Source organism: Sturnira hondurensis, unplaced genomic scaffold (assembly GCF_014824575.4).
Source record: "Sturnira hondurensis isolate 20B ecotype Veracruz unplaced genomic scaffold, ASM1482457v3 Scaffold0007036, whole genome shotgun sequence".
Lineage (NCBI taxonomy): Eukaryota > Metazoa > Chordata > Mammalia > Chiroptera > Phyllostomidae > Sturnira > Sturnira hondurensis.
Window position 1 is genome coordinate 6,856,024 of NW_028079667.1, and position 14,557 is coordinate 6,870,580.

Consider the following 14,557-nt stretch of genomic DNA (forward strand, 5'->3'; position numbering starts at 1 on the left):
AATAAACAAGGACATTTCTGAGAGGAAAGGAAAAGTCTGTTGCAGCCCTCAATAATGGAGGCTAAGGGAGGAAGGGAACATCATCTAGGAACAAGAAATTTGAACCCATTTTTATAAGATGTATTGCAGAATGGAAGGCTGCAGATCTTGCCCGTGAACTAGTGCAAGAGAAGGAAAAGCCATTAGGCCAGAAAGTGAACGCAACTCCCTAAAAACGACCTCAGGATGGTAGTGCATACCTCCAGCCCACACTGGATGCCAGCATGTCAAGTAAAACTGGGCATTGCCACAGAGGACTCCAATACCAGTTGTCACAGCAGTGCCCCAGTTAATTTGGATGCCCATGGGAGTGGCTCACTTACCGGTTTCTGTATGAAACCGGAACTCTGATCTCACTCAACTATCTCCCACATTCAGAGGAGAAAAGCCTGCAGACCAGGTCAGGCTCTTCTCCCAGCTTCCAAGGAAGCTCTCTGAACAGGTCCTGCAAACAGCAGGCCAAAATATCCAGCCCAGGGCTCGCTTGGCACACAGGAGCCAGGCATTGCTGAAGTGCCAAATGCCAGCCAGGGAAGTGCAGCAGGTCTCCAGCTGACTGAGCTCAAGCAACTGGCACCAAAAAGAACCCCAACAGTCAACCGAACAAGGGCTGACCTGCAACGAGACTGCCCTAGCTTCCTGATGTCTGCTCACTTCCCAGTAGCCTGGCCCTGCCTCTAGCAAAACACCTCCATGTACTATGGAATTTTCACTCTGCCTTCTCTGGCCAAGACCCAGAGATCTGAACACCGCCCTACGCACCTTGACAGAAGCCTGAAACCTCTTTCTTCTGTGAGTGTAAGTATACACAGAGGAAAGTCCCAATTCCTATTAAAATATAGTTGACCCTTTAACAACACAAGGGTTAGGAGCAGCAAATCCCCACATGGTCAAAAATCCACAAAGAACTTTTCACTCTCCCCAAACTTAACTACGAATAGCCTACTATTGACCTTACCAATAACATAAACAGTCCATTAACACATATTCTGTATGTAAAATGTGTATGTGTATTCTTACAACATAAAGGAAATGTTATTATAAAAATCATAAAGAAAATGCATTATACGGTATTTACTAAAAAAAAAAAAAACCCTGTGTAAGTGGACCCACATAGTTCAAACCCATGTTGTTCCTGGGTGAGCTGTATTCATGAGTTCAAACAAAGAGATTCAGAGAAAATATGTTCTCTTATGAAATAAAGTTATTTTAAAACTGTATATAGAAGAAGAGGCAAACATGTATTAAAACCCCAGGGTGGACGATTAGCAGCTGAGTGAGTGTTTAGTGGTGTGCTGGGGCTAGCCCAAGAGAGCCACTGGTGTGCTTCTCCTCCTAGTGCCTTGTTCAGGGACTTCACTCTGGTAATTTGAAATAAAAAATAAAACATGACACAAACAAGTGCAAACGATACAAATCAGGGCTTTGAAGGAGTAGGAAGGGATTCAGATGCTAAAACATCTGTGAGCATAGCCCTGCGACAGTCACACACACAAAACAGCAAAGCAAGTGTTACCTTGAGAAAGAAACAAAAAGTCCATTGGAAAGATAATCATGGTACACTACGATGTGCACCTTGAAATAACTGATTGCACATGATAATATAATGCAAATATCAAACTCAATATCAATGAAATATATCCAAAAATTGTAATATAACTGTATTGGGCAGGATAAGGGAGCAGAAACAGAGAAAAAGGTTGCACAAGAGCCTTAACCCTCATGTATCATAACAGGTCAATAAATGATACCTAAACTTAACTCAAATGTTAGCAATTTATACATATTTATAAATATGAATTTGAATAAAAGCCAGAATAAATAGCTAAAATTTGAAAGGTGCTGTGTGTTTGGTTGGAGAAATCTCATCTGGGAGATTGGGGTGTGTGGGGAAGAGAATCCATCCTACTTTGTGATAAGCCTTTAATGATTATTTGATTTTTTAAACTATATGAACATACAGTTTCAAATTCTAAAAAATATTACATCAGTTTCATTTTCAAGTAGCATGCTTGATGACTGCCCCCTTGATGACTCTAAGTGATCCCTAACTTCAAGGGAAGCATAACTCCAACTCTAAAGCACTGTGTCCAACTCTCAACCTACACAAAGTACAGCAGGGCACACACCACAGAGTATCCAAACACAAGACAAAGCAACATATTTATTTCCTATTAAAAAATTAACAACTGGACCCTTTGCTTTAAATGTAGAGGCCTTTTCTGCTTGCTTCAGCAGCAAATATTCTAAAATTGGAATGATAAGTAGAAGATTAGAATGACCCCTGTAACAGAATGACATGTAAATTTGCAAAGTGTTCTATATTTTTAAAACTCCCGTCACACAAAAGCCCTGGACCAGAGGGCTTCACAGGAGAATTCTACAAAGCATTTAAGGAAGAACTAACCCCTATACTTCACAGACTGTTCCAAAAAATCCAAGAAGATGGAAGACTCCCAAATTCTTTTTATGAAGCCAGCATCATCCGAATCTCAAAACTTGATAAAGACACAATAAAGAAAGGAAACTTCAGGTCAATATCGCTGATGAACACAGACACTAAAATCTTCAACAAAATATTGGCAGACTGCATCCAACAATACATTAAAAAGGTCATACACCACGACCAAGTGAGATTCATCCCAGGGATGCAAGGATGATACAATACTCGCAAGTCAATAACATAATACATCACATAAACAAAAACAAAGACAAAAATCACATGATCATATCAATAGATGCAGAAAAAGCATTTGATAAGGTACAGCATCCATTTATGATAAAAACACTCAGCAAAGTGGGACTAGAGGGAGCATTCCTCAACCTAATGAAGGCCATATATGAGAGAACTACAGCCGACATCATATTCAATGGGCAAAAACGAAAACTCCCACTAAGATCAGGAACAAGACAAGGTTGTCCACTTTCACCACACCTGTTCAACATAGTACTGAAAGTCCTAGCCACAGCAATGAGACATGAAAAAGAAATCAAAGGCATCCAAATTGGAAAGGAGGAAGCAAAACTGTCATTGTTTGCAGATGACATGACAGTATACACAGAAAATCCTACAGACTCCACTAAAAAACTACTTGACCTAATAGTTGAATGTGGCAAAACCAGAGCAGGATACAAAGTCAATAAGCAGAAATCAAAGGCATTGTTGTAACACCAACAATGAAATATCAGAAACAGAAATCAGGAAAAAAAATCCTATTTGATATAGCAACAACAAAAATAAAGTACCTAGGAACAAACCTAACAAGGATGTAAAAGACCCGTACTCAGAAAACTACACAACACTGAAGAAAGAAATTAAGGAAGACACAAATAATGGAAGCATATACTATTTTCATGGACTGGAAAAATTAACAACATCAAAATGTCCACACTACCCAAAGCAATTTATAGGTTCAACACAATCCCTATTAAAGTACCAATGGCATATTTCACAGATATAGAACAAACATTTCAGAAACGTACATGGAACCATAAGTGACCCCAAACAGCTGCAGCAACTTTGAGAAAGAAGAACAAATTAGGAGGGAGCACAATACCTGATATTAAACTGTATTACAAAGCCATGGTAATCAAAACTGCCTGGTGCTGGCATAAGAACAGATACATAGACCAATGGAACAGAATAGAGCACCCAGAAATAAACCCAAGTCTCTATGACCAATTAATATTGACAAAGGGGACAGAAGCATAAAATGGAGAAAAAATATCCTTTTAAACAAATGGTGCTGGGAGAACTGGACAGCGACATGCAAAAAAAGGAAACTCAATCACCAACTTACACCATATACAAAAATAAATTCAAGGTGGATAAAAGATTTAAATATAAGCCATGACACCACAAAAGTCCTAGAGGAGAACATAGGCAGGCAGATTTCAGACATTCCATGCAGCAACATTTTCACCAATACGTCCCCTAGAACAAGGAACATAAAGGAAAGAATAAACAAATGGGATCTCATCAATAAGTGTCTGCATGGCTAAATAAAATAGCATTAAAATGAAAAGAGAACCAACTATATGGGAAAAAATATTTGCTAATGATACCTCAGACAAGGGTTTGATCTCAAAAACATATAAAGAACTCACATGACCCCATTCCAGGAAGACAAACAACCCAATTAAAAAATGGGCAGCCTGGCTGGTGTAGCTCAGTGGATTGAGTGCGGACCTGCGAACCAGACGATCGAGGTTCGATTCCCAGTCAGGGCACATGCCTGGGTTGCAGGCCAGTTCCCTGCAGGCCAACTCCCAGCAGGGGACGCATGAAAGGCAACCATACATTGATGTTTCTCTCCCTCTCTCCTTCCCTTCCCCTCTAAAGATAAATAAATAAAATATTTTTAAAAAATGGGCAAAAGACTTGAATAGACACTTCTCCAAGGAGGACATATAGAGGACCCAGAGACATATTAAAAGATGCTCAGCTTCACTAGCCGAGCATCAGGGAGATGCAAATTAAAACCACAATGAAATACCACTCACACCAGTGACAACGGCCATCATAAACAAATCAACAAACAAGTGTTGGAGAGGATGTGGAGAAAAGGGAACCCTAGTGCACTGTTGGTGGAAATGCAGACTGGTGCAATCACTGCAGGAAACAGTATGGAATTTCCTCAGAAAATTAAAAATGTAACTAACTGCTTTTTGACCCAGCAATTCGACTGCTGGGACTATATCCTAAGAACCCTGAAACAGCAGTTCAAAAGAACCTGTGCACCCCAATGTTCCCAGCAGCACAATTTACAGTAGCCAAGTGCTGGAAGCAACCTAAGTGCCCATTGGTCAATGAATGGATAAAAAAACTATGGTACATTTACACGATGGAATACTACGCAGCAGAAAGAAAGAAGTAACTCCTACCATTTGAGACAGCATGGGTGGAACTGAAGATCATTATGCCAAGTGAAATAAGCCAGGTGGTGTGGGACAAATACCATATGATCTCACCTTTAAATAGAACCTAATTAACAAAACAAACAAGCAAGCAAAATATAACCAGAGACACTGAAATTAAGAACAATCTGACAGTAATCAGAGAGGAGGTGGGAAGGGATAATGGGGGGAGAAGAGAACGGTTTTCAGGAATAACTATAAAGGACACATGGACAAAACCACGGGGGTGGGGGGGGTGGGGGCTAATGCAGACAACTGTACTTGAACAACAATAAAATAAATTTTTAAAAAATGTAGAGGCCTTTTACCTGATGGAAGTGAAAAATATATGAAATATGTGAAAATGTGAACATACTGTTCATATATAACTAAGGCTTGTATTCTTTTTAAAAAAATATTTTTATGTATTTATTTTTAGAGGGGAAGGGGAGGAGAGAGGAAGAGAAACATCAATGTATGGTTGCTTCTCGTGAATCCCCTGCTGGGAACTGGCCCCTACTGGGAACTGGCCTGCAACCCAGGCATGTGTCCTGACTGGGAATCGAACCGCGATCATCTGGTTCACAGGCCTGAGCTCAATCCACTGAGCTACACCAGCCAGGCCAAGGCTTGTATTCTTTGACCAACATCTTCCCATTTCCCCCACTCCCCTGCCCCTGGCAACTATCACTGTACTCTGTTTCTATGAGTTCAATTTTTTTTTTTTAAGAATCCACATATAAATGAGATCAGACAGTTTTTATCTGTGTCTGGCTTATTTCACTTAGTATAATGTCCTCCAAGTTCATCCATGTTGTTGCAAATGGCAGCATTTCCTTCTTTCTTAAGGCTGAGTCATACTCTAATGTGTGTGTGTGTGTGTATTACCTCTTCATCCATTCATACCATGGTAGGTCATTTTCATATCCTGGCTACACTGTGAATAATGCTGCAATGAACACAGGAGTCAGATCTCTTTGACGTACTGATTTTATTTCCTTTGGATATATACCCAAAACTGGGACTGCTGGATCATAAGGCAATTCTATTTTTTAATTTCTTGTGGAACCTCCATACTATTTTCCATAATGGTTGTACCAATTTACACCAACAGTGTAATAATGTTCTAATTTCTCCATATTCTCACCAACATTTATTATCTCTTGTCTTTTTGATAACAGACATCCTAAACAGGTATGAAATGAAATCTCATTGTGGTTTTTCATATACCTGTTAGCCATTTGTATACCTTCTTTAGAAAAATGTCTACAGTCATGTCCCATAAGATTATAATGAAGCCAAAAAATTACCACTGCCTAGTGATGTTGTACCATCGTGATGCTGTGGCCTTCATGTAGTGGCATGAAGACTGCGAAACTCAACAAGGCTGTGGTCGAGATGGCAAACAACTAAAACCTGCATGTGGATGCGGGTGACACAGGAGAGCAGTCCCAGAGTTGCTTTGTGAGGAACTGACCGATGAGGAGTTGTTGGACTGAACAGGAACACAGGTGAAGAAGAGGCAAGAGAAAAGGAAATAGTAGAAGAAAAGGAATCCCCAAGAAAATTCATGGTGAAATGTTTAGCAGAAGCTTTTGCAGACCTCAACAAGCTTTTTAAAATGTTTTAAAAACATGGATCCCAACTTTGAAAGGTTTTTATTAACAGAGAGGAAAGTTCATGGCACATTACCTTTTAACAAGGAAATGTACGTTGGAAACAAAAGCAACAAACCAAGCAAACCACAATGGACCTATTTCTGAAAAGAGTGACACCTCCTTACAAAGAGGCTCAGGCAGGTCCTTCTGGAGGTGTTCCAGAAGAGGTGTTGTTATCGTAGAAGAAGGCAGCTCTCCATGCATCTTATTACCACCGAAGAGTGTCGAGTGGGCAAGATGTGATGGTGTAAGATAGTGATATCAGTGATCCCAACCCTATAAAGGCCTAAGCTAATGTGCTTGTGTCTTGGCTTTTAATAAAAAACTTTAAAAAGTAAAAAAAAAAAAAAGTTGAGGAAAAGGTTGATTAATAAACTGTTTCTGAACGTTAAGCTTCTCCCCAGAAACAGAAAATAGCTTCTAGAATAAGGATATAAAGAAGTGACCCATTCCTGCAAATGCCATTGGTAGTAAGTGCCCTATACAAGTGTATCATATTTTATGTTTCATACTGCATTTTTACTATAGCTTTCCTCTGTGTAGATATTTTCAAACATACAAATACTTACTAGTATGTTACAATTTCCTACAGTATTCATACAGTAACATGCTCCATACAGGCTAGGTATGCAGTAGGCTATGCCATCTCACTTAATCTAAGTGTACTCCATGATGCTGCATGATGAAAAATTCTCAGACTATATCCTGCTATTTAACAACACATGACCATACTTAGGTCCTTTGCCCATTTTTCAGTCAGGTTACTTGGGTTGTTTTCTTTGTTTGCTATTGCTTTGTATGAGTTCCTTGTATCTTTTTAATATTAGCCCCTTATCAGAGATATGTCTACAAATACTCTCTCCCATTCTACAAGCTTCCTCTTCATTTTGTTGACTGTCTCCTTAGCTGTGCTAAAGCGTTTTAGTTTGATGTGGTTTCACCTGTTTATTTATTTGGTTGCTAGTGCTTTTGGTGTCGTATCAATTAAATTACTGCTAACACCAATTTCAAAAAGCTTTTTCCCTATTTTCTCCCAGAAGTTTTTTTGTTTCAGGTCTTACATTTTACTCTTTAATCCATTTTGAGTTAATTTTTGTGAGTGGTATAATGCAGGAGCTCATTTATATTCTCTTGCCTGAGGATATCCATTTTTCCCAGCAGCACTTTAAAGAATCTATCCTTCCCTACTGAGTTCTTGGTGCCCTTGTCAAAGGCTAGTTGACCATATAGGTATGGGTTTATTTCTGGGCTCTCTATTCTGTTCTACTGATCTATGTGTCTATTTTTATGCCAATACTATACTGTTTTGATTACTACACCTTCCTTATATAGTTTGAAATGAGAAAGCGATGCCTTGTTCTTCTTACCCAGGACCGCTTTGGCTATTCAGTGTTTTTTGTGTTTCCATATGAATTTTAAGATCGTTTTTCAATTTATGTGAAAAATGCCACTGGAGTTCAACATAAGGACTGTATCAAACCATAGATCACTTTGAGCAGTATGGACATTTTAACAATACTAATTGTTCTAATCCAAGAAGAATGGGACATCTGGGAAAGATTACTTTTTTAAAAATTTTATTTATTTACCTTTAGAAGGGAAGGGAAGGAGAGGGAGAGAAATATCAATGTACGGTTGCCTCTCATGTGTCCCCTGCTGGGAACTGGCCTGCAAGCCAGACATGCGCCCTGACTGGGAATCGAACTGCAATCCTTTGGTTCACAGGCCCCCACTCAATCCACTGAGCTACACCAGCCAGGGCCAGGAAAGATTACTTTTAAGTGACATATTATAATTCCAGAATGTAATATACAAATCAGGGTGGCTCCCCACTACTAAGATTTCCCCACTGGCCTGTCCAACTCCACCTTATTTTAGGGAAACATCACCATCTCCAACTCCCCCAATATGTGGTCCAAAGATCTGATCCCCCTCATCATTGTCATGGTCGAAGGCTCAGCCCTTTTATGCTGAACTGTTTTGGAGTGTCTGTTCATCTTTACCAGAGATGTGGAATTCTTACCTAAGGAAAATCCCCCCATTATTCAGAATACTGGCCCAGGTACTCATTCAAAAGACATTTACAGTATATTAGCCAAAGAAACCTGGTTTTTACTGAGATGTATTGTCTTCGATCAGCTTTTTAAATTCATCAATAAAGGAGAGAGCAATATACTGAATTTGCACCTGCCGACAAAAAAAATAAAGCAGTGGACAAAGTTACCCAATAATCAAAATAATGCTTGGTACATAGGTTTTAAATCAGACATTTCACTCACAGACCTAAACATTTTGTATACAAGCTTTTTATTCTGCTTTGTCAGAGCCTTCTTTGTGTCCAGTGTTCTGTGCTTGGCAACACTCCACTTGAATGCTTCCTGTCTGTAACTGGAAAAACAATACAAGCAGGAAGGCACTTCCGCTTGCCATTTCACCCTGGGGTTTGTTTTTTCCTATGCAAGTCACTGCAGTTTCACTAGTCATTCAACCAAGGCTTATGTCAAGTAATTTTCATGTATTTATCACTCTTTGGTGAAGCATAAGATTTATCCCTCATAATTAATTCCCAAAGCCTAAGCAGCAGTGCTGTGCTGGCCTTGATATATTCACCCGTCTCTGCATTAGTTGTAGTAATGTCCAACCTTGAAGTCATGATTAACAGGATGTACCTCTCAGCCCATTCATCTGGCCAGGAGAAAACACAAACATTCCCAATCTGAAGCAGTGAATCAGAAAATGCTTAAACTAGGAGACAGGGTCAAAGGAACATTTCAAACTGGCTGGCCTGACAATTTCCTTATCTAACTTAGACTAATTTCTAGAGGAGTTTTTGCCACCACTACACTAAAATGCAAACACCATTATTGTGGACCACCATTTTGCTTCTCAGGGTACTGACTGTGCATTTAGGGCACGCACATTTTCATAAAGTATGGATTCTGGGGGCTAAGGAAATAAATGCTCGAGTCCACACCTTCTGCATGCTTCCTAGCAGAGCATCGGTGACCTCCTCCCCACTAGCCAGAGAGGTTCAAGGGCACAGAGGCCACGTCTACCTCAGCCATCATTCCGCCCCCAGCACCTCAGCTTAGCAACTGCCTGCCACACTGTCGGTGCTTAATATACATTCAACAAATAAAAAAGTAAACGGCTGTCACGATGATAGAGAAGGGCTTGAAAAAAATATTCTAGATTTCAAAACATGTAGCAAGAAAAAGGTTCTAGAACACTGGGCAGGGAAAGCAGTCATATATATGTAGAATTGTGTTCCACAGTAAAATCTACAATGACTAAAATTAAAATGAGATATTGCTTTCCAAAATTAATCTGTTTCAATCCAAAACACACAAAAAGTAAACCATATTACCAGGCCTGCAGGTCAAATCCAGCTCACCACCCATTTTTGTATGGCTGACAGTGAACAGTAGTTTTTATTTTGAAATGGTTGAAAAAAATCAAGAGGAATAAATATTTTGACACAGAAAATTATGGTGTATGAAATTCAAACTTCAGTGTGCACAAATAGTTTTATTGGAGCACAGACAAGTTGATTGGTTTATGTACTGTCTATGGCTACTTTCACAGGACAACCTCAGCGGTGAATTGCCATGACAAACCATATGGCATGCAGAGCTCAAAATATTTACAATCTGGCCATTTACAAGAAAAGGCTGCCTTTCCCAGGTCTGCACCAGTGATTTTCACGGGTACGGTGCAAACCATGCTCGTAGGCCTGGTATGCAAGGCTGCTGTGGAAGTATATTTTCTCTTGCTAGACATTCTGCCTCACATGCAACAAGCTGCTGCCAAAATTAACGGGGGTAGCTGACTCTGACAACAGAGTCCAAATGTGGAGGCACAGCCTGGCACTGGTGATGTTGGTGACAGAAATCAGAAATTAGGTCTCTCCTCCACTTACCCACTTTTACCTACCCACTTATACCTAACCATGTGCCTCCCAAATGCTAACACATTAGAACAATTGTTTTCTGTCTCATCCCTACTTATAAACAGATTTCAGGACAAGATCTAACAAATACAGCTGTCTATGTCAGGTGTTAGCAAATCTGTTCTGGAAAGACCAAATTACAAACATCCCAGGCTCACTGCCCACGTGGTCCCCGCCGCACCGCTCGGCTCTGCTGGTGGAGAATGAGTGGCCACAGACGACAAGTAAATGAACCTGCTGTGCCCCAAAAACTTTATTTATGAGCACTGAAATCTGAACCCACACAATTGTCATACATCACAAAATACTCTTCTTTCGATTTTTCCAACCATTTAAAAATGCAAAAAACCATTCTGAGCCACTGCAGCCAGATTTGGCCCATTGGCCAGAGTGTGTTGACCCCTGACCTAGGTACAAGTGGATTACGATCTCCCATGAAATAAATGCCAATCCTTTTTAATCACTTCCAAATTCTTATGATGTTGAAAGGGGGTTTCTGTGCTGTCCCAACCTGTGTTTCAGAAGTTGAGAGGAGCTGGCTTTTCAAGACCCCACCAAACTGCTCCTTTTCAATCCTCACAGCTATTCTCCACCCAGGAGAGCAAACATGGGGACAATACTAATGTCAAACATACATGGATGGCTCCCCATCACTCCCAAGATCCCAGCACTGTGTGTTAGGGGTTACAAATGCATAGATCATAGTTCTGTTGTTTTATTTACTTACATATTCACTTTGCTACACCAGTTTAAACAAGAAAAGAGGTGGAGCATGGAGACAAGGTTTAAAAAACTGATTTTAAATTCTGGTTACCTCAAAATATCTAGGTGCATCTTGATGAGTAGTAAGATATACTCTGACCAATCTACTGAGAAACCTCAGTGTGTCCAGAGGGCAACAACACCACATGGTCACTGCCTGCAGAGGAATTTGTTAGACTGGTAAGAACAGACACTACACTTGATCTTAGCCAAAGGCTGAGAAAAGATACAAACCTGTATGCACAGTGAAACAACAGTGGCCAGAGCTACGTCGAAGTGGTGCACTTCCTTGTGCCGGGAGCCGGACTTCACGCAGCACTGTCATCTCCTGTCACAGGCACTTTTAAAACCCACCAGTCTTGGTGCCCAGTGTGGAGGCACATGTTTGATTTCATAGAGAACCGGGGTAAATTTTTCCTGTTTTAGCTCATTAGATTAGCTGTCTTACATTTCTGGGAAGGAATCTGAAATCCACATAATTGGATTTTAAGAATAAAGGATCCTGTGACACTTTATAAATATACTATTTGTTACTCATTCCACAAAGAAGTATTAAAAGTCATAAAGGAGTTTACACTACTCCAATGAAATAGTATGGGAAAAGAAAAAAATTATCCCCATGCATAATACTGAAAACATAGGGTATTTATCAGAGGAGAAAATGATCTAATAGAAAGTATTTTGGTAATAATATGGGCAAAAAATATCTAAAGTTCTCTACTCTGAATAATTTCCCCCAATGATGGGGGAAATTATTTGCCCACATATTTACAGCTAATAATTATTTTTTACTTTAAACAATAACAACAAAACTGTTATCAATCTTAACTGAGTTTCCATAATATTATTTGATTCCAATCAATGACAAATATGAATGTTACATTTTAGAATAAATGGACCCAAGCTGATCATTTTCCCACACGTGTAAGCTCATCTCTGCAGCTTTCTCATCGGCCGGTCGGCTGGCTTTCCCCCAGCACATGAAATAGAACCTGTTTGCTAGCCCTGAAGAAACCACATGCTAAGTCTCAAAGCTCCACCAGCGATTCCTGCTGATGGCAAAGTCAGAAAGGGACTTCGAGGCCACCAGCGCACTGTGTAACTCCCCTCAATGGTCACTCAAGGACTTCCATGTGTCTCCCCGCCACCCCCCAGCCTGCTCTAGTCACGTTCAGTGATTGCTTAGACCTGGAAACCGCTGAGCTTGAGATTTCAAAATTTATTTAAGCAGGCAAATTTATGTGAGAATTATTTTGCAAAATGTCACAACAAGGACAATGGCATGTGGAGCTGAGACCTAGGAGGACCTGGCAGGTGGGAGGTCAGTTTGCTGCCCTGGCAGTCAGTGCAAGAGGCCAGGAGCCACAAAACCCCACAGAAAATCTACTGTGAAGTGCAAAGGCCAAGACCACACAGCGTGGGGGTTCCTATCTGACTCAGTGCTATGGCCACTGGCAGGGAGGCACTTTGCAGCTCAGGACAGGTTGTGCAGGCTCTCTTCCAAATGCTTCTTCCTAAGTCAGCACATTTGGACTTTAAAAAGCACGTTCCCATAGAAAGCAGACTATAAATGATCATTAAGTTCTCAGCCCGGCTTATAAAGACCCATTTCACTTACAGCTTATCTAAAAGACAGCCCCAGCAGGAGTCACTCCAAACCCAGAGAACAGTAGCAAAAAAAAAAATGTAGGAGATATCACTGTTTCTCAGCCACAATGTAGGGGGCTACATATGACAGTGCTGGGGGGCTTTAAGAATAACACAGATGATTCCATTCATATGAAATAGCCAGGAAAAGCAAGTCTATAAAGTCAGAAATCAGACTTGTGGCTAGCAGAGTGTAAGGATGGGAATGGGAATTAACTACAGATCTTATTGGAGCAATGAAACAATTCTAAAATTGGACTGTGGTGATGGCTACACAAGTCTGCAAATTTACTAAAATTACTGAAATGAGCATTTAAAATCAGTGAATTTTATGATAAAGTGTATCTCAAAAAAGTTGTTTAAAAAAAGGATACACCTGGCAGGTGTAGCTCAGTGGACTGAGTGCTGGCCTGCAAACCAAAGGGTTACAGGTTGGATTCCCAGTTAGGGAACATGCTTGGGTTGAGGACCAGGTCAGGTCCCCAGTAGGGGGCATGCTAGAGGCAACCACACACTGGTGTTTCCCTCCTCTTTCTCCCTCCCTCTCTTAAATAAATAAATAAGTAAATACATACATACATAAAAATCTGTTTTCTTTTTAAAAAAGGAATAGTACCTGGACTCCCACCCAGAATGACAGAATCAAAACCTTTGGGAGTAGGAGGCCTGGCTTGTTATAAAAGCCCCCTGTGCCATTCCAAAGTGCAGCCCCTACTGGGAACCCCTACACTGGAAGGGTCCTAGTGCTGATAGCTGCTGGGTAGCAGGGTAACTACCAAGACAGGGTAGAAACAGAATAAGCCATAAATGCCCTTTCTCTAAGCCAAGACTGCCTAGGATGTGGTCTTGTGTGATTCACAGTTGGCTTTATTGTCTTGCCTTCGTAGGCAGAGTAAGCTGAGTAATCAGAAGCTGACAGATTGCAGATCCTAAGTTTCATTTTTGGAAAAGAATAAGAAGACAGTATGTGGTAGGGCTAAGAGTTGTGGCTCTGCAGTTAGAGAGACCTGACTCTGAACCCCAGTGTTGCCGCCTGGTAAAAACTACAGCTGTGATTCCTCCACCATCAAATGGAACAGCCCTAACTGTAAAATAGGAGTAATGATAATACCACCACCACAGTGGCTATCCAGAAACAACCATTATCTCATTTACCCCGTTTATGTTATTTATCTCATTAAACATGGTCCCCGGCACCTAGTGAGAGTTCATGGAGCATCAGCTATTATGAGAATGACAACAAATAACCACCTTCAGATAAATTCCAGGCAGCAAGTGTTATCTCTGAACGGCTTCCCTGCAGTTATTCAAGCAGTGGTAGCCTCTTCTGGACGAAGTTTTGGTGGAGCACAGGCCACACAAAGATGAGAGGCTGTGCCAAGTGCATAGCCAGAGCAGGGCAGGCAGCTCACTTAAAACAAAGTGCAGGTTGTGAAAACACAGTGTGGGTTGGAGGACACCAAGGAGGACATAGGCGCACTTATACACAGAAACTCAGAAACCGAGTATGTGGTGAGTTGGCAAAACCCTTCATCAATGGATCAACATCTTAAGTGGCTGTGCTATGCTGGTGATAAGGCTGTAAAAAGGCCAGTGCTGGTGGCTC

The 14,557-nt window shown here is 40.7% G+C and overlaps 1 protein-coding gene, 1 non-coding gene and 1 pseudogene across 6 annotated transcripts in view; 1 reads left to right on the forward strand and 2 right to left on the reverse strand.

Moving 5' to 3' along the window:
- ARHGAP17 (Rho GTPase activating protein 17) overlaps positions 1–14,557 on the reverse strand; it is an 88,559-nt gene that overhangs the window by 49,698 nt on the left and 24,304 nt on the right. The window lies entirely within an intron of this gene.
- Positions 2,266–2,368, forward strand: LOC118990467 (U6 spliceosomal RNA). The gene has a single exon (XR_005067230.1). It is a non-coding gene; the product is annotated as a U6 spliceosomal RNA (small nuclear RNA).
- Positions 11,380–11,532, reverse strand: LOC118990463 (uncharacterized; annotated as a pseudogene).